The sequence below is a fragment of the Tamandua tetradactyla genome, chromosome 12, assembly GCF_023851605.1.
Source record: "Tamandua tetradactyla isolate mTamTet1 chromosome 12, mTamTet1.pri, whole genome shotgun sequence".
In the NCBI taxonomy this organism is placed as follows: Eukaryota; Metazoa; Chordata; class Mammalia; order Pilosa; family Myrmecophagidae; genus Tamandua; species Tamandua tetradactyla.
The window spans coordinates 19,448,651-19,471,541 of record NC_135338.1 but is presented as its reverse complement, the minus strand read 5'-3'; the positions used below and the strand labels follow the sequence as shown (position 1 = coordinate 19,471,541).

The 22,891-nt window shown below is 47.6% G+C and overlaps 1 long non-coding RNA gene across 1 annotated transcript; it reads left to right on the top strand.

The window, feature by feature from the left end:
- The first annotated feature begins 2,615 nt into the window (after positions 1–2,615).
- LOC143651251 (uncharacterized) lies at positions 2,616–22,561 on the top strand. The gene is made up of 3 exons (XR_013159929.1): positions 2,616–2,811; positions 20,503–20,632; positions 21,883–22,561. It is a non-coding gene; the product is annotated as an uncharacterized LOC143651251 (long non-coding RNA).
- Positions 22,562–22,891: the final 330 nt, after the last annotated feature.

Below are 22,891 nucleotides of genomic sequence, written 5' to 3'. Positions count from 1 at the left end.
AAAACAAATTTTGTTAAACCCAATATATGACTAAAAAATTACAGTTGCCAGTGATTTTTTGACTGTTCAGATTACTGGTGCTCTTTTTCCCATTTTTGTGGTTCTCTGTATAAGTGATATATTTTTCACATCTACTGATATGCTTTTCTCTTTTGCACTTTCTTTAGAATGGCCTTCAGCCCTTAGCTAGTGGTGGTCTTGTGAGTTCCAAAGTAGGAATTTAAGCCCTACAGTGAAACAAGCATTAAAAATAAGGCATTGGGTGGGCCACGGTGGCTCAGTGGCAGAGTTCTCGCCTGCCACACCGGAGACCCGGGTTCGATTCCCAGTGCCTGCCCATGCAAAGAAAAAAGTCAGCATTGTCAAGAAGGCAAAAATGATTTCCAAGCTCCAGAAGCTCAGGAGTGAGACGGTGACACTCGGGATGCAAATGTAGCTGCCCCCACTGGGGAGGGGGCTCCCCTGGCTGTGCAAGTGGTTGGGCTGTTCCCCTCCCCTGGGGGTGGGAAGGGCAGAGGGTGGAGCTCAGGGTAATGGTTTGTGCAGGGAGTCAGGCCTGGGAGCAGCCCTGGCCTATTTTGGGTGAGGTCCTGAGATGGTTTCCTTCAGCCGAAGTTCCCCTGAAACAATAATCCAGACAGGCCCCGTGCATGTGTCCGTGTCACCACCCTTGTACACAGGTGCACACGCTGTCTTTGTCCTCCTAGTCACGTGGCTTAGATTCTTATCCTGCTACATAAATCTCTTCACTTTCTGCTACTGTTATTGCCCCCCCCCCTGATCCTACAGCATGCTGCCCGACTTAAAGTTGGTTCTTCTTGGACTGAATTTCAAAGATTCCAGAAAAGGCCCTGGCAAATGTGGTGTGTCAGTGAAAATACAAAGAATTATGGAGTGAAAAATCGTCTCTACTTTACTTTTCAACACTTTTTAAAAATGAACAGTTCTCCCCTCAGAGGCTTTTGTCCTGTCCATGCTGTGGCCATTTGCCATGCTCTGTGGCTGCCCAGCCCCTGAGTCCTTCCTTGTGTCCGTGGAGCCCTCCAGGTGGCCACAGAGGCAGGGTCTGGTGGTGGCAGCCCAATGTCATGGCGCAATGCAGGGCCTGAGAGGGGTGTCAGAAGTGGGCTCTCCACTGGCCCAGTCTGTTTTGTGGGTGATTTTTGTATTATTCTTGGTTTCAAAGTCTTGAAGCTTGGTTGTGCGTATTGCCAGGGATTTGGTGAGGCATCCAATGTCCTTTTCATTAAATTCTTTTCTTGGCTTCCGTTTATGTACCACTTCATCAGTAGTCAGATTCCCCTCAGGAAACTAGCTTCTTTCTTGAAACTTCTCTTCTTTCTTTTCACTCTTTCCTTTCCTTTTAACTCTTTATACTCATTATTTCAATATGATTACATTTCTCCCATACAAAAAGCTCTCCCTAAACTCTTGTGTAACTATTGCCCTACCATGTCTTCCCGTCACATGAGACATCTGTGGAGACACCCCTGGCATTCACCTCCCATTCTCTGCTCCACCTGCTGTGACTGGTCATCTGGACCCACCACGTCCTGCCACTGCTCTCCCCAAAGTATCCTGTGCTTCCATCACGATAAACCCAATGGGCTTTTACAGTTGGTTCTGCATCACGTCACTAGAAACTTTGGACCTCACTGACCCCATCATCGACTCTATCCCTCCATCCATACCTAGTCCACCCCATTCCACATGGACACTCAGTTCCCACCTTCTCCAGATTATGAAATAACCAAATGATTGTTCTCATCTGACACCAGTCTTGCCCCCATCCCACCCTCTCTTTCGTCCACCCTAATACACTTCCCCACATTTGTTTGCCAGATTTGTTTATTTATCTGACCATGCCACTCCATTGCTTATATTCTTCAAGAATTCCCCATTGCCTTTAGAGATTTGTAAAACTCTCACCAAGGCTCACTTGTTCCTTTAAGATCTGAGCCCTGCCAGCCTCCTTTCTGCAGCTCTGTGAACTTCTTCCCAAATTTCAAACATACAAAGTGTTTGCAATTCCCCAAACTCCCACGTTTCTTTCTCACCTTCGCTCCTTTGCTGTGCTGCCCCTCGTCCTGTAACATCCAAGGACACCTTTTCCAGCTGAGTGACGTGGTATGAGAAGCACTTCTTCACCCCTATACCCCCAGGAAGGACCCCGCCACTCATCAGCGCTGCCACCTAACACCGGACAAAGGCAGAGGTTCTCTGCCCTGTGAGCTCAGTGGCCAGTTCCTGAGGCACTGGCGTTTCAGAGAGAGAGAGGGAGTTTATTGTAGGCGCAAAGCAGGAGAGCAGATACCTATCAGCCTATCATCTGTCTCCCTGACTGCAGTGATTCTGATAGTTTTACAGTTAAAAGATGGGCAGGTTTAGGATAATGAGCGCAATGCTCCAGGTGATGCAATCAGAGGTGCTCTGACTATACAGCGGGTGCAGGTTGATGACCAGTTTAGCCACGCAGCGGATGTGAGCAGATGGCAGCCTTCATGGATGATGGGTGTGGCTTAATATTATAATGAGGTCCAGGCCACTTATGGGTTAACTGTCTAAGCTACTGCGCATGTCAGGTGGCCTATTCTGGTTAGATCCGGTCTCGGTCATCAAGATGACTTTGGACTTGGGATGGATTAGTAATAATATTAATAAATATTAGGGGCTGTCTTTAGTGAGCACAAGACTCTAAAGTTGAAAAACCCATAAAAATGGGTACAAGTGAGGGTCAGTCATGAGGTCTTTACAGTCACAAGAGCACAAGATAAAGGCTGCAGAGTCATTATCAGAGATCAAGACAGCTGGGTAAGTTTAATGATTTCAGGTATTTCCCTCAGGCGACTCCGAGATACCAGAAAGTAAAAAGGAATGTCTCTAGTGTAAAAGGGAATTTTATAAAGCTTAACAGTAGCTAATTTTTCCTGCTTAATTTAGCTATTTACATATATCTTAGCTTCTGAAATATCCAGCAAAAGCATTTGTGTCATTTTGTATTCATGGCTATGCATTTGGTGTGAGTTAAGAATTATAAAGAAAAGAATTATGAGCCCCATCAGGTTGAAAATAAACAATCCGAGACTTTCCCAGGGCAGTTATCTGTTTCTCGCCCTTCCCCCCCCTGACTCCTTGCGCCTAAATCACTTGTTGTAAAACTGTGGCTATCTGCAATAGCCACTCCCATGACTCATGCTCAAGAAATGCTCGCTGTGAAACTGTTAAAAGTGCTTGTTGTAAAGCTGCTCTTATCTGCTTTTTGCAAAACAGCACCTGTGACCCATGCTCGACTCCCACCCCCCTCATCTTACCCCTTTTAAAAACTTTTACAAGCTCAGGCAAGGGGCTCTCGGTTCCTGCGTGTTCAGCGAGCCCCACACATGTGTGGAAAATAAACCCCTTGCATGTTGCATGAAAGAACGTCTCTTGGAGTCCTCCTTTGCGTAGCAAAATTCTCAAATTCTTACATCTAGGATGCAGTAATCACAATCACCTCCTAAATCCTAACTCTCAGTTACAACTCCACTTTTCTGAACTCTCTCCCCTATAACATTCCTATCACAGTGTTTTGCAATATTCAGTTTGTCCGTTCTCTCTCACCATGAATTACTTGATGGCAGAAATTGTGCCTTCTCTATTCCCCCAGAAATAGCACAGTTAAATAAATAAAAAAAGCAGTGAATTACAGAGAGTTTCAGATGAACCATATCCAAACCCTCTCTGCCCCTCCATCCTTCATTCCCTGTATGCTTTATACTCTGAAAACATCTTATTTCAGCTAGGAGAAAACTGAAGCAGTGTTTGTCAAGTTCTATAGTTCAAAACACTGATTTATGTGAGCCACCTTTGCCTCCCCCACTGCAGGTGACAGGAAGGCAGGGAAGGCAGTGAGGAAGCACAGGGGACAGCTGACGGGTGCAGCTCCTGAGGTCAGACCAGCACCGGGTTGGACTCTGATGGCCACAGCTGTGTGCCTTTGGGGGCATCTCAACCTCGCAGATGCCCATTTATCTGGCTCCTAAATGAGTATAATGAGTTGTTATATAACTAAAAATAAATTGAGAGAGGATTTCATGTGTCTGGCATCCAAAAATGATGAACTGTTATCATTGGTCTTGGTTTTCAAGTACCAACCAGCTCAGTTTTCAAGCCCAAATATTCAAATATTCTTCCTAATGGTCATGATTGGGACACAAAGATAAAAACTTACTTGCAACCTGGCTTACCCTCCAAAAGAAATACAGTTTCCAACATTGAGTCATGTGCATTTCACCATTGTATCTTTTCTTTCGTAACACTAGCATTTGTTTCCAACCTTCCCATTCCCAGCAGTAGAGCAAGGGGTGATTGAGGGGGCTGCAGGGGAAAGGCCGGCCAAGCCCCAACCCTACAGCAGAGCTCAGTGCTCCTGGGTGGCACAGAGAAGAGGCAGTGGCAGGAACTGCTTCTGGGCTCCCTGCATCACAGACCCTTCTGAATTCTGGTGGGGCAAAGCCCGGCAGGGGCACTTTTGCACAATTTCAGCTGGCAGGAGGCACAATTTCAGCTGGCAGGGGTCACATGCCATCTTGCTGACTGCCCAGCTGGGCCCATGTCTGGTGCCCACATGGGCTGCTGGTCCCCGAGGGTGTGCCAGAGACGTGGCAGGGGAATCTTAGGAGGTAGGAGGCGGCCTCTCTTGGGGTCTGGGGTGCCAGCCCTCTCCACCTCAGGGCTGTGTACACAGTTGGCAGAGCTGTGTGTTTCCAAAGCCACTTGTTTCCAGGGCCGCTTGTCCACTTTCCCTGGTGGCAGCTGCTGTGTGAGCTGGGGAGGCAATCTGCCAGCACCGAGCACTGTTCCCTCCTCTCTTGTGCACACCTCCTCAACCCTTGGGGAGACCCTGCGAGATGAGCCTCAGGGCTGAGCACTGCTGGGCAGGAGGGGCTCTGGTCCTGGGACCTTTCTCCACCACAGCTGAGCTTCTGACCAGTTGCCTGCGCCTCTAGACACCTTGTGAGGGGGATTCTGGATTGTCTTCTGAAAACCTGGCTCTGTGTCCCGACCCGGCTGAAGGGGCCTCGCCCGGTCCCTGCCCTCCCCTCTGGCCTGCAGTGGGCCCCTGGGGGGACAGTGGCCTGCCAGCTTTTTTGTGCCCAAAAAGCACAGGGGCCCGGACCTTCCCCTCTGGGCCAGTGCTGGACGAGGGGCCCAGGCATGTGTGTCAGGTGGCCCCCACTGGGAAGGTCACGGGACAGGTGACCTTGAGCAGGTGCCCCACAGCTGCAGGGCATGAAACCACCCATGAGGGCTTGGGCAGTGGTGGGAGCGGCCAAGGTCTTAGGCACAGGCGATTTTTGGAGAAAGCACAGTTGCTTCCATGTGCTGAATGACAAACAAACGCAATAGGCAACAAGACTGTTCTGTCATAATAAGAGTGTCGAGATTTAGGATCAGGTCCGGTGACAGCAAGCAGCCGATGCCTGCTCAACCCATGCCGGAGAGCGGCCCTCTGGCTGGGAATAAGTCCCAGGCGGCAGCACCTGGAGGTGTGCAGTATGTAACCTACACAGCCTTGGAAGAGCCAAATGTTATGGGGTTTTGTAGGCCAGTGTGAGGGATTTGGATTTTAGTCTAAGCTCATTGTGAAGTCAGTGAAAAATCTTAAGCAGAGACGTTCATCATGTATTTTCTTAGATTTCGTTGTGGAGATGACCTTATCTGTTGTGTAGGGAATACACTGCCTCTGAGTAAGATAGAATCAACAAACCCAGGAAGCGGGGGAGGGACTCTAGTGACCCAGGCAAAAATAAATCAGTGGAGACTTGGCTAGGAGTGGAGGGGGTGGGAGTGAGAGAAGCGGAAGGGCAGGGATGAGCGTGGGGTGGATAAACGGCCCCAGCTGATGATTAGATATGGGAGTGACAGAAAGAGGGTGAAGGGGACTCCTCTGTCTTGGGCTCAAGGGCGCAGGTCACGGCACAGGTCACGGAGGTGCTGGGACTGGACAGGAGCAGGTGAGGGAGGTGCGGCGGTTAACGGAAATGGAAAGGGAGCACCCCTGGGCAGCCTGTGGCCGAGGGAGCACTAGGCCGGTGCTGCAGGGATGGGGCGCGCTGGGAGAAGTCGCTGCCGGTCGTGGACAAGATGGGGGCACACAAGAGACACGCCCCGCGGACACGGAAGTGCTGGCGCGGGGCGCAGGGACATCTTCCAGGCAGGGGGAGGGAAGACGCGGTGACCTGGAGGACTCGCGAGGGTCTCCTGCGTGCCTGTTCATACTTTTCAGGGAAGTAGGACTAGGTCATCTGCTGAGCGATTGCTGAGAGGTGGCAGGAGGGAGGCAGGGAGAGGAGAAAGGGCAGTGGGATGGCAAGGCAAGGCCCACGCCTGCAGGAGAAACGAGGGCAGTCCATTTCCCCAAACCCGCAAGTGGCCCGGTTCTGTCCAGGGCGGGAACGTTGTCCATTATGAACCTCACAGGTCAGAGGCAAAAAGCCTATGCTTTATCTTTGATTAAGCCAGTCTTATAAAGAAAAAGAAATTTATCAAAATGAAAATCAGCACACATTTTCAGCAAAATTAGGAGAGATCATGAATCTAAATTAGTAAAATGCAAGAAAATGAAATGGACTGCACATGGTGCTGTGTAATGGACAAATTGACACGTTTGCCTTGCCATACTCAGATGCAAAATTTAGACATTACGTGGCTGATTCAATAAGGGCAGCAAAACATATGTAAGTAGTAATCATAAAATAATCAGAAAGATGCACTGTTTATGTTCAGTAGTTTATGTACAACCAGAATTCCATGCTTTGTGGCTCAAAATATTAACTGTAGGCCCTCCTCATGGTTTTGAAAGCAAAGTTAATTATTTTTAAAGCTTTTGTAGGATATGATAGAGACATTTTTCATGACATTTCTGACACTCAAAAGTGGAGAAAAATTAGAGTAATCCAGTTACAGCAGTAGCTCAATTTTCCATTGGACTCACTTTTTCATACTGCAGCCATATGGATTAAACTGTACTCATATAACCTTTAAAAATTAAAATTTCATTGTGTATCTTTACCTTTCTGCAGTTCAGCTGCAGGAAAGCTCCTGGCAGTGTGGCCCACCCTCTGTCACTTGGGCCCGTCCCACTTGTGTTTTCACCAAGGCTCCTTGGGCTGAAGGAAACTGGCTGCGCCTGCTTCCTCTGGCCCCTGCCTCAGCCCAGCGCATGCCCTGGCCTCCCCTGGATTCCCCTCCTCCACCCCAGCGCCTGGGCCTCTGGCTCAGTCAGGGCCAGGCCCCAGCCCAGGGCACCCTGCCTGCCCTAGAAGCTGACTGACCCGGGCTGTGCCAGGCAGACGCGAGCACATTGTCCTGACTTCATCTGGCTCTTGCAAAGCAGAACCAGGCAAGTTGTCAGTGAGGACCTGCGGCCAAAGGCAGGATGATGTGAAAGGGACTCAAAGCCTCCGGAATAAAGGGTCAGGGCCCTGGGCAAGAGAATGAAATGGCCTGCAGGGGAAAGGTCTGGAGGTCAATGGGCGGGATGGAGCGTGCCCGGCACAGACGCTTTCTTCCAAGACTGTCCCTCTCCTGCAACAGCTCCTGGAGAGAGCTCGCTGGCGTCTCCAAACCTCAAGTTCCTCTCTGGTAAAGCACAGCTCGAAATAGCTTCTGTGAGGGGGTGAGGACTCGATGACTGTGCGGCCACAAGCCCACCCAGCTAGTTCATGGCAGGAGACCCCCCCACCCTGCCATGGCCTTGGGCAGGTGATCTGGCACTCTGCCCGCATGCTCTCCTTCTAAAGTGGGGCATGAGTCATGCCTTCCCCGCCAGGCTGGGGGAGGAGGAAATGGGTCACAGCTGCGACGGGCATGGCGCCTTCCCAGGACACCCACCCCAGAACTGAGGGCAGCGATGTGGAACTGGGAGACATGGCTTCAGGTCCCGGCCAGCGTGTAACCTGGAGTGAGCAACCCCACCTCTCGGTCCTGGTTCCTGCAAAGAATTTGGACACATTGATCCATGAGGACCTTTCCACCGAGATGTGTTTCTTTTTGTTTGCTTTGTTTTGCTTTTGTTTTTGGCATCCCTGGGTGGGCACAACCCAGGATGTGTTTTTAAAAAGAAGTAAAACGGGGCAGGCAATGGTGACTCAGTGGCGGAGTTCTTCCCTGTCATGCCGGAAACCCGGGTTCGATTCCCAGTGCCTACCCATGTAAAAATAAGTAAATAAAAAATAAGTGAAACAATTCTTTTACTGGGTAGAACTGAAGCAGCCCACCTATCATGTAAAAATAATAAAATAACTCATTGATGAAACCAGCATTCTTTAATTAATTAGTGAACCAATCCTACCTCCAGAGCATGTGTGCACGCCGTCTCCACCTGTACCCGTGTGCACGCCGTCTCCACCTGTGCCTGTGTGCACGCTGTCTCCGCCTGTGCCTGTGTGCACGCTGTCTCCACCTCTACCCGTGTGCATGCCATCTCCACCTGTGCCTGTGTGCACACTGTCTCCGCCTCTACCCATGTGCACGCCGTGTAGGCTCATCCCATTTGCAATCTCTCCTATTCCACTAAGGTGGCTTCTGTGATCAGCACCCAGGGTGCTAATTCCAGGTGGTGGTGGAGTGTTTTGTACTTTTCTTTTATCTGTTAGTGTAAACACTGCCTCAGCTAGTGTGAGGCTTGTATGGAGAGGAAGAGGCCAGACCTGGAGGGATGACAGGTAATCTGCTCCTCCTGCAAGTGACACGTGCAAAGGGACAGCCTTGGCTTCAGAGAGCAGGACTCGGGCTTGTGCCACCATTTGCGGTTCCTGCCCAACATACAGTCCTGTGGAGGTCAGGCTTCTAAGGGTCATAGTCAGCTAATAGGATTTGGTCTGGCACACCATGAACAGTAAACATTAATCGAGACGAGAGGCCAGGCCCTCCATGGTAGAGACGCTTCCTCCCGCTAAGGCTGTCCTGGGGCAGCACAGGGTCTGGTGGCCCTTTACTTCTCTCCACTAGGATGGCAGCACCTGTGGGGCTGTCCCTGTGGGGTCAGGGGCAGGGGCGGTGCCGCCTCCATGCTCAGCCTCCCAGAGCCAGTCAGGGGTATGCTGAGCCGGGCTCCTGCTGTTCTTTGGGGTGTGACATCTCTGTGGATTTCATTGTTCTTTCACTTCACTTGGCATTCAACGATGAACCAGGCAGGTGGGACATGGGTGAGGGATTCAGGGTGAGCTGCCCTGTGCTCTGGGGCAGGGCACCCTTGGACTCACATAGGGCACTGTGAAATGGCAGGGAGAATGACCTGGGAGTGTCAGGAAGGTTCCAGAGACCAGAGGCCAGGCCACACTTTAGCAGAGATGGGCCAAGCTGTGGCACTGGGGGCTGGACCTGCATGTGGCCGGGGACTGTGGTCTGAGGCCAGAAAGCCTCTTAGGGCTTCATGTCAGGCAGAGAGTAGGGAGCTATGCCAACACTGTGAACAGTTTTGGAGAGAGTGAATTCCAAAATTCCAAGAATGGTTTCCTTTTCCTTTTAGACTCACAGGATGATTGGTCAGTTGGGTCACAAAAATTTTTAAAAAAGAATTTCCTGGGCCTCCTGGGCAGCTGCTGCAAACATGCTGAAGAGAACAGAAAAAGAGACTGTGTCCCTGGTGGCCCTGGGTGCGGGCTCCACATGTGTCTGGCCAGCACGGACACCAGCACCTGGGGACACCCGCCCGTGCCAGCACTGCACCAGGCAGTGCCCACGCTCCCCTGGTCCAGCACCCCTCATGCCCCACAGTGTCAGGAAGGAAAACTCTTAGGGCTTTTCTGGATGGGGAAGAAAGAGTCACCAGGGCAGAATAGGATGCCGTTCTCCATACTTGAGTCACAAAACTGAAAAGAGACGACAAGCATGGGGGGAGGCAGTCCTTGGAAACTTTCCTTACTCCAGAGAAGGAAGGGAAGTCCCAGAGGCCCAAAAGGTAAAGTTCCCTCAGGCTATTGGGCCCAGAAAGGATCTCTAAAGGTGGTAGCACCTCTTGCTCCAGGACCAGGTGCTGCTTTTTCTCAGCCAAGCAAATCTTTAAACAAATCATCCCAGGTTCATATTAGTTCACAAAAACAATGGGGATGTTGAGTAAATATTTTGGGTGGCAAATGAGAAGAAGCGAGAAACTGCAGTGCAAGTTACATGCAGTGAGTGCAGTGGTTACAAGGAAGTCCCTAAAAAAAAAACCTGCAGCCTGCAGGAATGTTTCAATTGTTACTATGTAAATAAGGGATTTAATGATAATATCTTTCTCCTCTTAGACCACTGCACAGACTTGCTAATGTGATAGAAGAGTCAAGTTTGGAGAGTTAGTGAATGGTTTTAATGGGTCTTAGCTTTTCTGGAAATTCAGTGTAAAAATTCTCATACTATCACCATATTTCACTTTGGCTTGTAATATGCTGCTTAAATTTCCCACATCACACTTTAAGATACATTTCTATTAAGGAGGGTTTCACACATTACTTTTCTTTTGTTCTTTTTCTTTTTTTTCATATAATATAGATATGACTTTTGGGTGCTAAAAATAAAAAAATTAAATTCATCGTGCTCCATCCATTTGCAAGCCATAGTTTTGTAGTGTTGCTTCTGCAGGTATGCAGCTGAGGTGCCCATGAAAAAAGAGTAAGTGAAAGGGTCCTTATCTAGTGTGTTCTCTCCTTGGCTTCAACTGGGTGAAATAGAGGGGAATGCGCTAGTTTCCATGCCTTTTAAACTGATGACTATGAAAAGTACAAATTTGGCAAAGTAATAGTTGGAGAAAGTAATAGGCCAACCTTCCAGTGAAAGAGATTTTCAAGCTCCTACAGGGCGGCCGAGGGCTGTGCTAGACTTTGGGAATAGGCCTCTGTGGGGTGATGGGAGCATGTGGCCCCTCAGAGCTCCTGGAACAAATCACATGGCATGAACTCTCTGTCATGGACACATCAGAGACAGGCGGAGAAGGCACAGAAGTGGTCTCCTCGCCAGCCGAGAGCCAAGTGCCTGCACACAGGCAGCATTCAGTCATTATTTTTCATTGATTTCCTCTGGGTTTTAGGTTTGTTTTAGCAATGACGGAGATGTGGTTTTAGCGCAAGCTGGGGGGAGGGGGGTGCACAGGATGGCGTAGGAATATCCTCATTTAAAAGGTGTATGTTAACTTTAGTTCCTTTCCAGTTTATTAAGATGCTTCCTTTATGCAGCAGAAACAAGAAAAGCACGGTACATTTTGAAAACTAAACAATTCCACCTTTATGGGTTCAAGTATTTTATTCTGTTCAGTGCCCGGTTAGGCCAGAGAACCTGTTTACCCCTGTAGGACCCGGCGAGTCCTCTACAGGGTGGCAGGGAACGGCCTTGGGGGGCACCTGGGCCCTGTGAGCAGCTCAGCTCCATCTGGCCTCACCCTGCAGTTGCCTGGCCTGCTCTCACTCTTCCATCTGGCCTTCAGCCCTGCTCCTATCGCTTTTACATTTCTCTTCCTATTTGCTGTTATTTATTCCCAGACACAGAAGCATCTGTACGCACTCTAAATATTCCCTCTGGACCCCCAGCTGCCCCTTGTCCCCATGGACTCTGCAGACACTTGTCATTTAAAGTGAGTGGATATATCTACTGCTCTGGGTGAATGAAGTTTTAAGACAGGCTCACTCCTCTCTCCTCTGCCCACCTGCTGATGCCCACCTCGGCATTGGGCCCAAGTGCCCTGGAAGAGCAGCTGGCCCTGTGCCATATCGCTACTCGATGGACCCGTGCCTGTGTGCAGGATGGAAGCCCTCACGCTTGATTGTAGAGCTAACTTGTGTGTGCCCATGGTGTGCAAATGTGCACACAACTGATTTCAGAGCGAGGATGGCAGCCTCCTGACAACAGAGCACACACGTCTAGTCTCATCTGCTCTGTTCAGTGGGTGCAACTGGAGGCCCCGCCCTTCAGCCCAAGATGAGGAGGGGAGGAGCAGAGGGCATGGAGGGGCGGGGCATCTGGGCTAAGGAGGGGGGGCGGGATAGCCTCTCTGCGTTTAGGGCAGGGCATTCGCCTCCAAATTCACTTGCAGACTAGCCTGTGAGGAGAGCACCACTTACTGGAAGAGGCCAGCACCATCCTCGGACTGGGCGCCTCTCCCAGCAAAGCCAGGCATGCACTGGGTATGAGGGTGGGGCGGCACAGCGACCTGGCGCTGCTGCCTCTGATGCCTGGGCTGTCCTACAGACCCACGCCATCAGCTTGGCACCGTCAGGCTTGTATTTCAGCAAGATTTCCTCCAGGCTGGTGAGAGCGGGCACTGTCATTACTGGCCCCAGCTCTCAGGGTGCAAGGACAGAGGGAGGCCCAGTGTGCCTCCGCTAAGGCAGGAGGTGGGGATGCAGCCATCATCACCCCCTCAGGGAATAAGGAATGACAGGAGGGGTCTCCAGAAATGGGCTGTCCGGCCACCGTCCAGGACACCATGACCACCACGCCAGCCTGTGAAGAACGACAACTCCTCTCGGGGGTCCTGGGGCCCATCACCTTGTTCCCAGCAGGAGGGGCACATGCACGCATGTATGTGCATATGTGCATGTGTGTGCATGTGCACTTGTATGTGTGTATGCATGTGCATGTGTGTGTGAGCTGGAGCATGCCGCGTCCAGGGGACACTGACTGCCGATGAGCCGGCCCCTCAGTGTCATCCCTGTGCACGTGTGTGTGCATGTGTGTGCATGTGTACAAGGCATATGTGTGCATGTGTGAGCTGAAACATGCTGCTTCCTGGGGACAGTGACAGCGGAGGCACCGGCCCCTCATCGCCCTGCCTGTGCAGGGGCCCTGCAGGCCTTGGGGAAGCGTGGGGGGTCCCTGGGCAGAGCCCTCACCTTCCACCCCGGAATGGAAGTGATTGGGCTGCTATTCAATGTAAAGAAATCCAGTAGGGATGCCTGGAGATGCAGCACGTTTTTACTGAAAATGCACATACCATAGGACTCCCCAGTTTTGCACAAACTCCACACACAGAGATGCAGGAATGCCCAATTGCAATGGAAAAAATAAAGATAGAAAAATTAAAGGCAGAGAGGGAGTGGGAACTAGAATTTTTAAAAGTCTTTCTATTATTAATTTTGTTTACTTATTGTCAATGGAGTGCTTATCTGCCTCATTTAAAGGTGTTGATAGGTATGTTCATATGAGGAAAACCTATTAAATAGTGGGGCTTGCTGCTATGTGCAGTTCTCAACTTGGGCAAAGGCCTTGGAACTGGCCCGGCCAGTGCACACGCATGCACACTTACGCGCATGCACAGATAGGCACACGCATGCACACTTAGGTGCACACGTGCAGTTGCTCCGTCCTGGCTCCCTCTGTGCCTCCGCTGCCCAGAGGACTCCCTACAAGCGTTTGGGGTCCAGGCTCCCTCCCTCCTCCAGAATGGTTTGCCCGGTGAGCAGCCCTGCCATGTCCCACTTCCGCCATGAAAGCTTCGGGGCGTCCTCTCCAGCCAGGGTGCATTCGAGGTCCTGAGCCCATGCTGGGTGGTCACTTTATCCACAGAGGCCTGCCCACCACCTCCCTGGCCACCTGCCAACTTGGCAGCCTTTGGTTCCTTGAACATGCCGGAAGCCTTTGTTGGATCTGAGGAAGGCTTTCAATGAATCCACAGCAGAAGCTGTCTGGCTGAAGTAGAGACAGAAATTCTTCTGACTGCTGAAATCATCACTTCTTCTTTTAAGGCATTCAGCTGATTAGATGAGACTTCTCGTATTGCTGAAGGCAATCTCCTTAGTTGATTGGGGAGGTCATCAGCCATGGATGCAGTCAACTTACTGATGACCTAAGTCCACAAAATGTCCTCCTAGTAACAATCAGACCAGTGTTTGCTTGCTTGACCTAACAACTGACACCATAACCTGGCCAAGTTGACTCATGAACTTAACCATTATGAGGTCTTAGAAAAGCAGTGAAGTATAGAACATATTTTTTATAAAGGTGAAGGAAGGCTTTGGGTTTCCCAACAGAGAAGAAATTGGGAAAGAAAGTGATCTGAAAGTATTCACCATCTTCAATATCCATGTTGTCATTCCAGTTACTTAAGGAAAGACAAGACTTGCCCATCTGAGACTGGTGTGGACACTCAGACAGGTTCTCATCTGGTTCGAATCAGCCCATGCCTAGTCGGTGTTTTGGAGAGAACAACATAGCTTCTTCTGCATGGTGTCTTTCCAAATGCCTTCCATTCCAAAGCATTTTGGGTAAATTTGTTCAGTAATCTTTTCAGTCAACGGACACCCCGGGGTCTATATAGAAAGCAACAGTAACTGGAAGGATTATGAAAAAGAACCTAATTGCTTTATCAAGTGAGTATTTTTAAAATTCACTTGGAGCAGAAAGTTCTGTGTGTTTTTCCGAAGTCGAGTTGCTGCCAGCCTGCACCTTTAATGACCTGGGAATGAGACTGCGGAGGTGTCCCTGGAAGACTCCTACTAACACCTGAGATTGCAGTGAAGGCTCTCCTCCCCACCCCTGCTGAATCACCAGGAAACAGGAAAATGAAACCCAGCCCCAGAGTTTTCTGACTCCTGTCTAGATGTTCATCATGTGTTGAAGGCTTATTGGGTATACTTTGAATGCTGTCTACTTTATGTTTTATTTTATCCCTTTCTCTGCTGTCATTCTGAATGAGGGAGGAACTCATTCTCCCTCAGCAATGGATGCATGTCAGTCAAGTCATTTACACCACAAAACAGTGACTTCAAATATTGGTGAGAGAGAGAAAGAACTGAGGGATGGGTGGTTCCTCCACTGAAGTGAGGCTTTTCAACCTAAGAAGAACCATAACAGCATCAATCTAAAGCATCTGGATGATTAAATTAAACTATAAGGATGCTGGGAAATATTTTTTAAATGTAAAATGTATTGTTTTCTCACTGTAGCAGTTTCAGTGAGTCCTCTTTGCAAAGTCAGTTTGGGCCTTCTATTACAACACTTACTATCCAATATTAGGTAAATAGCCAAGTAAAATACAGTTTGTCAACTTAATGGGATATTTCACAAGTTTATAATTAGAAATCTAAAGAAGTTACAGAGACACCCACAAAACTAACACATGGATAATGAAAGTGAGGTGCACCCAAATCAGCATTTGATTATGATCATCTCTAAGAAGAAATATTAAAAGGGAGCAGGGAAATAGGAAACTAGCTGTAAAGTGATGATAATACAAAGAATATTTTTTTAAACTTCATTTTATTGTTTGCAAAATAGTGTATGTGTTTGTGCATGTGTGTTTAAATGATGCTACTGTTTGTTCTCAGTGTGACTTAGCAGAGTGTTCACCTTGATTTAGATTATGGGGGAAATTTCAGGTCAAACAGATGTGTCCATAGAAGAGAAAAGCACTTTTTCTAAAAGTTAGATGAAAAGAAAGACATAAGAAGGTAGGGAAGGATCGAGAAAGTCTAGCTAGTCTAAAGCCAAACAAACATTAGTTGTGGAACAAGAGGTGGGGGTGGGGGGAAGCCAAGTTTATGTGGCTTACTTTGGTGTTCAGTTACAATTACCCTAAAGAATGGCATAATGCCTTAGATAGAATTGAAACTTTGTTCAATAGGTGCTGCTCTCCCGTTGCCACTTAAGCATTAGGACAAGGGTAAGATCCATTGTGTGAACTGAGCTCCATGTTGCAAGCTGCTCCCTCCTCAAGCACTCAGGCTGTTTGCAGAGCCTTTATTCAGTTTGCCTTCTTCTTTAATGCTCATAACTCTTCATGAGCATGTGGTCTCATGAGCTGGAGTTGCTGCCTACAATTAGAAATTAACTTCCACAAAATTTGCCTGAAATGGTTTGCCCCCAAAACTTGAGACAGTGAGGAGTAAAGAATGGAATTCCCTGGAAAGACTATTTTTTGCATAATTCAGTCTTCACTAATATAAGTTTTGTCTACTTCAAAGGTAATTGGGAGCTTTGCATCTGTATTATTTCTCTAATATAAAATAAAGCCATCCAGTCTTATCCTTGCTGTAGTATGCCATTCAGAGTAAAGAAGCTCAGGAGCCAGGTTTAGTAATTCACTGTTTTTCTTTGTAGAATATAATAAAGTTATATTACAAATATAGGAAAAGTGCCACTAAGGATTATAAAATGTTAGTAAATTTTAGAGATGAAAGATGGATTTGCCCCAATCAGATAATTTCACTATTCTGGTATCAGGATTTGGAGGCGAGCTTGCAACAATGTAACTTCCCCTTCCTGGAATCGCAGCCAGAACTTTGCAACACTTGAGTATGCTCACCTCAAGGCTGCAAAGGTTCATTCTTCAAACTTCTGTGAACTCTTATAGAGTTCTAAAGAATAAATAAAAGCCTCTCAAGTTTTAATCATCCCCAAGGGAGAAAGCAATGTGCCCCTGGGAGGAAGGTCACTGGCAGTCAAGAGGAATCAGGGGTAAAAGCCTTTTCAAGGGCACTGCAAATGTTTGTTTTAAATAAATATTTTAAAAGTCAAGATCCTGCCAGAAGCCACATGCCTCCATTTAGGGACCAATTAGGGCTTTTTCATTGGCAGTTTATTTGGTAGGAAGCTGACATTTCCAGACTTGTAGAAGTCAATGAGACAGAAGCTAATGCATAGTCTTCAAATCAACTACCAGCAACAGACCAAGTGTGGCTGTTTGAAATGCATTTGGGGAATGAATTTCCTTGAAGAACATAGAAAAGGAGGATTTCAAAAAGGAAATCTTGGTGACCTTAAGACGTTTTTGAGCTCAAGAAAAGACCCATTGTAGGATAATTTATTTAAATTTGCCTCACCTTTTTATGTTATAATAAATTACTTTCATGTTTGAAATTGCTTTGTGTTTAAAAAAAGAGCTAGTAGTTCAAAAAAAAAAAGCAATATATTTATCTTTCCGAGACTATTCAATCCCAGCCTCATCTTGGCACAGGGCTCTCTGTTTATCATACCAGGTTAGCTTCCCCCATCTTTATCATACAGTTTGCAAGAAGCAAAATGGCTAAGAGTTATCGCTGCTGTGGGGTGCTGTGGTGCCCTCCCACCTCGCACCCGCCCTGGAGGCCCAGAAACCAGGCGCTCCCATCTGCTGGCTGTGAGCAAGGGTTCAAACTTTTCTAAAGGGCTCATCAGACCAAGACATGCAGAACAACTCTTGCACATGCAAAAGCTTTCCCACTTCCCTTTTTGGAGCAGGACTCTGCGAGTTAGAACCCTAGACCCTTTCCCAGAGTAGGTCAGAATATATTTTTACGGTATTCATAATGTCATGAAATTTTCTATTATGAGTAGACACAATTAAATGAAATTTCTAATAAGGAAATTCAGTCTTTCATTCAGCATTTAGGAAACTCTTGGAAGATGGAATGCACTTTGCAATTGCTTTTTTTTTTTTTTTTTTTAATTTTTCTCGCCCTGTTTATAAAGGAGCTACTAGTCAGATGAAACGGGTGACCCCAGCACCGGTGCCGAGGAAGTGGTCAAATCCTGCAGGTCTCCACCACCGCCAGGCTCCTCCTGGGCACAAGGGGCACCGAAAGGGCAGCAGCGGGGGCTGCCTCTGGCTGCGTCCCCATCCCCAGCCTGCCCCGGGCGCGCCGCTCAGCCAAGGGGAGCTTGGCCCCGGCCACGGAGGGCGCTGCAGGTGCTGAGGCTGCGCCATTAGCCCACTGCCGCTCGCAGGCCTGTGTGGAGGGGGCAGAGCCCGCCCCTCGCCCTCCCCACTCTGCCGGCTCCAGAGAGGCAGGTCCAGGCGGCTGCTGTGTTGGCAGACCCTCCTCAGCTTGGAGAAGTGACGACCCAGCCAGCCCCCTCGAGGGCAGGGAAGGGGGTAGGCTGGAAGGACCAATGATAGACGGTCCCGTGCCCAGGGCTGTGGGTGGCCCCAGCCCACCCCCGCAGGGAAGAGGCGGGGAACCGTAGCTGCTTTCTCTCCGGTTGAGGGTCCGTCCCATTTGGGTGGCCTCTGCCCTCCTGCTCGCTGCTCCTCTTGCCTGCTGGGCTGCCCGAGGTCCCCATGGGCCCCCACCCTACCCACCCCCGTGGGCCCCCACCATACCCACCCCCATGGGCCCCCACCGGCTGCTGGCTACATTCTTGTTTCTAAGGGCAGAATTTCTTTTCTTTTTTTTTAAATATTGTAACTGAGATACCCTCACACACATCCAGCCCATACATGGTATACAATCAGTGGCTCACAATGTCATCACACAGCTGTGTATTCATCACCAAGATCATTTCTTAGAACGTTTGCATCACCCCAGAAAAAGAAATAAAAACAAAAAAGAAAAAAACCTATACATCCCATACCCCTTACCCCTCCCTCTCATTGACCACTAACATTTCCATCTACCCATTTTTTTTACCCCTTCTCCCCCCTCCCACACTTATTTATTTATTTAATGTCGTTATTTTTTACTCATCTGTCCACAACCTGGATAAACGGAGTGTCGAGGGGAGCATTTCCTGAGAGCCTCTGCCTGGTCCAGTTGAGTATTTGGGTTTCAGCATCAAACGGCGCTGCCTGGGCTGATCGGTCAGTCACAGGAACAGGCCACATGCTATGGAACGTGGCTGTGTAGAGCAGAAGGGACTGTGGGGAGAAGTGTGACGTTGACATTAAACACATCAGGGAAAAGTGAGACGCACCAATAAGATGTGATTAACTGCCCATCTCAGTTAGACGAAAGGAAGAAATTTAAATGTGTCGGGTTATTATATAGTCGAGTTCTAACCCAGTGAAGTCCGACAGGAAATTAGTGGTCTATGTAAACCCTTCCATCTAAATAAGGAGATTGGTGCCTGCAGGGAACTTGTCCCAGGAGACACTGAAAAGGTGCATCAGAGCTGACAAGTCCCATGCCTTGTGTCCCATTAGCAGTTGATTGTGCTTTTATGATTTCTTAGATGCAAATAATACTTTACGTATTTTTAATAATCACCAATGTTGAATGTTGAAAAGCTCCAGGTGGGATGCAAAAAGAGCTCATGTTTTCTAAAAGTATTTATACAATATAAGCATAAATAGCTGTATGTTAGAGCACTTTGACAGCAGGTAAGTTATAATTAAATGGTTATGCTAAACTAGCAATAATGTAATTAGTTTATATTGTTTTTGTTATTTTTTAATATCCTGGTCTATAAGGAAATCTGTTACTCCTGCCAACCATATAGCAGTTAAGAGCAAGGGTTCTGGAGACAGAGAAAGTTGTTTTTGTTTTTTTAAATAGGGATTTATTTATTTTATTTTGTTTTTATTTTTTATTGATATATAGTATATATTCCCATATAATCATGTGATCATCCAAAGTGTAAATCAATGGTTCACAATATCATCATATAGCTGTGCATTTATCATCACAATCAACTTTTTTTTTCTTTTTTGTGAAAAATACCATACATACAAAACAATAAATTTGAAAGCACAGTGCAACAATTAGTTGTAGAACAGATTTCAGAGTTTGGTATGGGTTACAATTCCACAAGTTTAGGTTTTTACTTCTAGCTACTTCTGAGATACTGGAGACTAAAAGAAATATCAGTATAACAATTCAGCAATTGTACTGGTTTGTTGGAGCCCTACCTTGACAGCTAAGATTTTTGAATCTCAATTGCTAATTGTCGGATGATCTTGGGCATGTTAATAATTTTGTTTTTCCAGACAAAAACAGTCCCATTACCTAACTTCTTGACACTGCATTTATAAGTTTGGGTGACACCATGACCGACTTACAGGATGGTGTCAAGGTTGGAATTTGTCAATACACTTAGTGGGTCCCCTAGAAAGTAGGCCATGTTTTAACAGCTTGTGGTAGTTAGATTCAGTTGTCAACTTGGCTAGGTGAAGGTACCTAGTTCTGTTGCTGTGGACATGAGCCAATGGTACATCAACCTCATCTGTTGATGATTACATCTGCAGTTGGCTAAGAGGCGTGCCTGCTACAATGAATGATGTTTGACTTAATTGGCTGGTGCTTAAATGAGAGAGTGCAATGTAGCACAGCCCAAGCTGCTCAGCACACCTCATCTCAGCACTCACAGCTCAGCACTCACACCTCAGCCCAGGCCTTTGAAGATGCAGAAAGGAATCACCCCAGGGAAAGTTGTTGGAACCCAGAGGCCTGGAGAGAAGGCCAGCAGAGATCACCCTGTGCCTTCCCATGTAAGAAAGAACCTCAGTTGAAAGTTAGCTGCCTTTTCTCTGAAGAACTAACAAAATAAATCTCCTTTTATTAAAAGCCAATCTGTCTCTGGTGTGTTGCATTCTGGCAGCTAGCAAACTAGAACACAGCTGTTGGTCTTTTTAAGAATGTTCCTAAGATGGCATGGTTTCTCTCCTTTTTAGATCATAGCTACATTCTGTTTGAGGGACTGTCATGGGACACAGAGTCAAATAGCACAACAACCTAGCTCCATGGTGTTTTGACTTAGCAGATCCATCTTTTGCCTTTGCAGTTGTTGTTGTTATCCTTTAACATTTATATTCAAATAATGTTTATTTTTCCTTTTGTTTTTGTCCCACAGAGTTTGTTTCTTGGAACTTTAGCAATGTCAGAGAGGCTCTTTCCCCACTGAAGCCCTTTCCTTTGCCCACTGATGGTCTTGGGAGCCCAGAGAAGACAGCAGGAGAACCTGGGCACACACAGCAGTTCAAGTGAGGGCATTGGGGAGGGGAGAAGGGTTTCTGGGTGGTGCAGAGCAAGGGTCTAATGTACAGAACAGTCTCCCTACCATGAGCTCATATGCCATAAATGGAAAATTCACCATAGGGAAAGGTCACTTGTTCTATCAAAAGAGAACTTAAATCATAGCAAATGCACTGCACTTCAGGACAGATGAAAGAATGTAGATGCCTTCTAACCTTTGATTCCAGGTTGCCCAAACAAAAGGCAAGGCATGCTGAGATATTTCTTTACACCACCATTTCTGCTTTTCCCCTCACATCTCAACTCCCTCCCCAAATTAGGCTGTGATTGTAAAAAGGACTGTGCTCTCCATGGGGGTGGTTTTCCAGCCAGTGCATAGTTTATGGATTACAGAACACATGAGGCAGACAGTGCTTTTCTAAAGAAGAGCCGGGGGGCAGGGGAACAGGTTCGAGTTTGGAAAAGAACAAAGGGGAGCAATCACTGTAGACAATCACTGCAGACAGAACTGGCCCGAGAAGGCATTGAAAACTGTGAGGCAAGCTTTCTGACTGATGGACCAGTCTGAGTAAGCATCATCTTTGATTTACACATATTCCAGAAAAAGAGCACTTGTGAGGGACTTTAAAAATACAGAGGGTGGAGTATATTTTAGTGGTGGTATCTGCATATTTTTCACAATACCAATGATTTCACAGCTTCATTAGAAAATGATCAAATCTAAAGTGATTAGTGTTATTTATCCCTCCCCAAAAAAGAGCTTCCAGAAACTAGAAACCATACAAATACCCTTTCAATGATAAATGAACAATTTGGTTTTATTTCAATTAAGGGACAGGTATTATGTCTACGCTCCACTTTACATAATTCAAGACTTCCTGATTGACTCTCTTTTTCTTTTTTAGAGATGTTATAGGTTTACAGAGAAAGCATGCATAAAATACCAACTTCCCATATACCACTCTGTTATTAACACCTCGCATTAGTGTGATACATTTGTTACAGTTCATGAAAGGACGATGAACTAGAGCTGGGGCACATTAACTGCAGCCCACTGTTTGCTGAACAGTTCACTGGGGGGTACAGCCCCATGTTTGCTTGTCTTTCACATTTTGTTCCAGTAACATATATACAACCTTTCTCTTTTAATCCCATTCAAATATATAACTCAGTGCTGTTAATTATGCTCCCGGTGCTGTGCTGCTGTTACCAAAACTTTAGAATTATCCTGGTTGACTTTCTTTCTTTGCATGGACAGGCACCGGGAATCAAATGGGGTCACCGGAATGGCAGGCATGAACTCTGCCAGGAGCCACCATGGACCCCTGGTTAACTTTTAAAAATGGAGTTGACCAAAGGAAGAACAAATGCTATGCTGTTTTGGATCACTTGTACTGACAGCAGGACATCAAGGCCAGTTCGTGGGACCTGGAACCTTGTGGCCATTCGATCTGGGTGGGCTTTGAGCTGTGCACAGTCTCAGTGTGCAAACACGGTGCCAACCGGGCTGCCACATTCACTCGCACTTTATGACTGTTTTACATTCTCAACTGCATTGTTGATACCTCCTGGAGAAGACATTCATTCTTCCTGCTGACCCCAAATCCCTTCCTTTAGGAAATCATCTTTCCCTATTCCCTGCAGAGCTGGCAGGCACTGGGGCAACCTGGAAGGTGGACGGTGTCACTGACCAGTCAGTACTTGGGCTCTGTCCTACTGAGCGGCCAGGATTGTGAACCCAGGGCCCAGGCTTTGGGGATCATGGTGCTGCAGCTGTGCTGGTTGCTCCAAGAGCTGATCAGTGTCCCCAGGAGAGACCTAGTCTAGAGAATCTTCCTTTTCCTAGAGTCACTGAAGAGGAATAATGCAGCTTGTCTTCCAGTGATTTGGAAAGATTCTGAAGAATGAAGCCATGCAGATAAAAGACAAGATCAGGAGCAAACAGGGAGGGGAGAGAGAGGTGGGGGCTGGGGGTGCAGGGGTGCAGGGGTGGGAGAAGGGAGGGAGACTCACCGGCAGTGGTTCTGGTTCAAGTAAGTCCCTGGTTTCTGGAGCTGCTCCTCTGACAGCTGTAAGCCAAAAACATCCCTTCATGCTTAACTGTTTAGATGAGTTCTTGTCACTTTCCACCGAAAGAGTGCTGATGGATTTTTTCCTCTGGCTGCCACTGTTGCTATGTGGTGTGTGAAGCTGGGGACAGTCCTGCCAGGTTCTGTCTGGGATGTGGGATTGGGGGTGGGCCTGGGGGCCTGGGGGGGCAAGCGGAG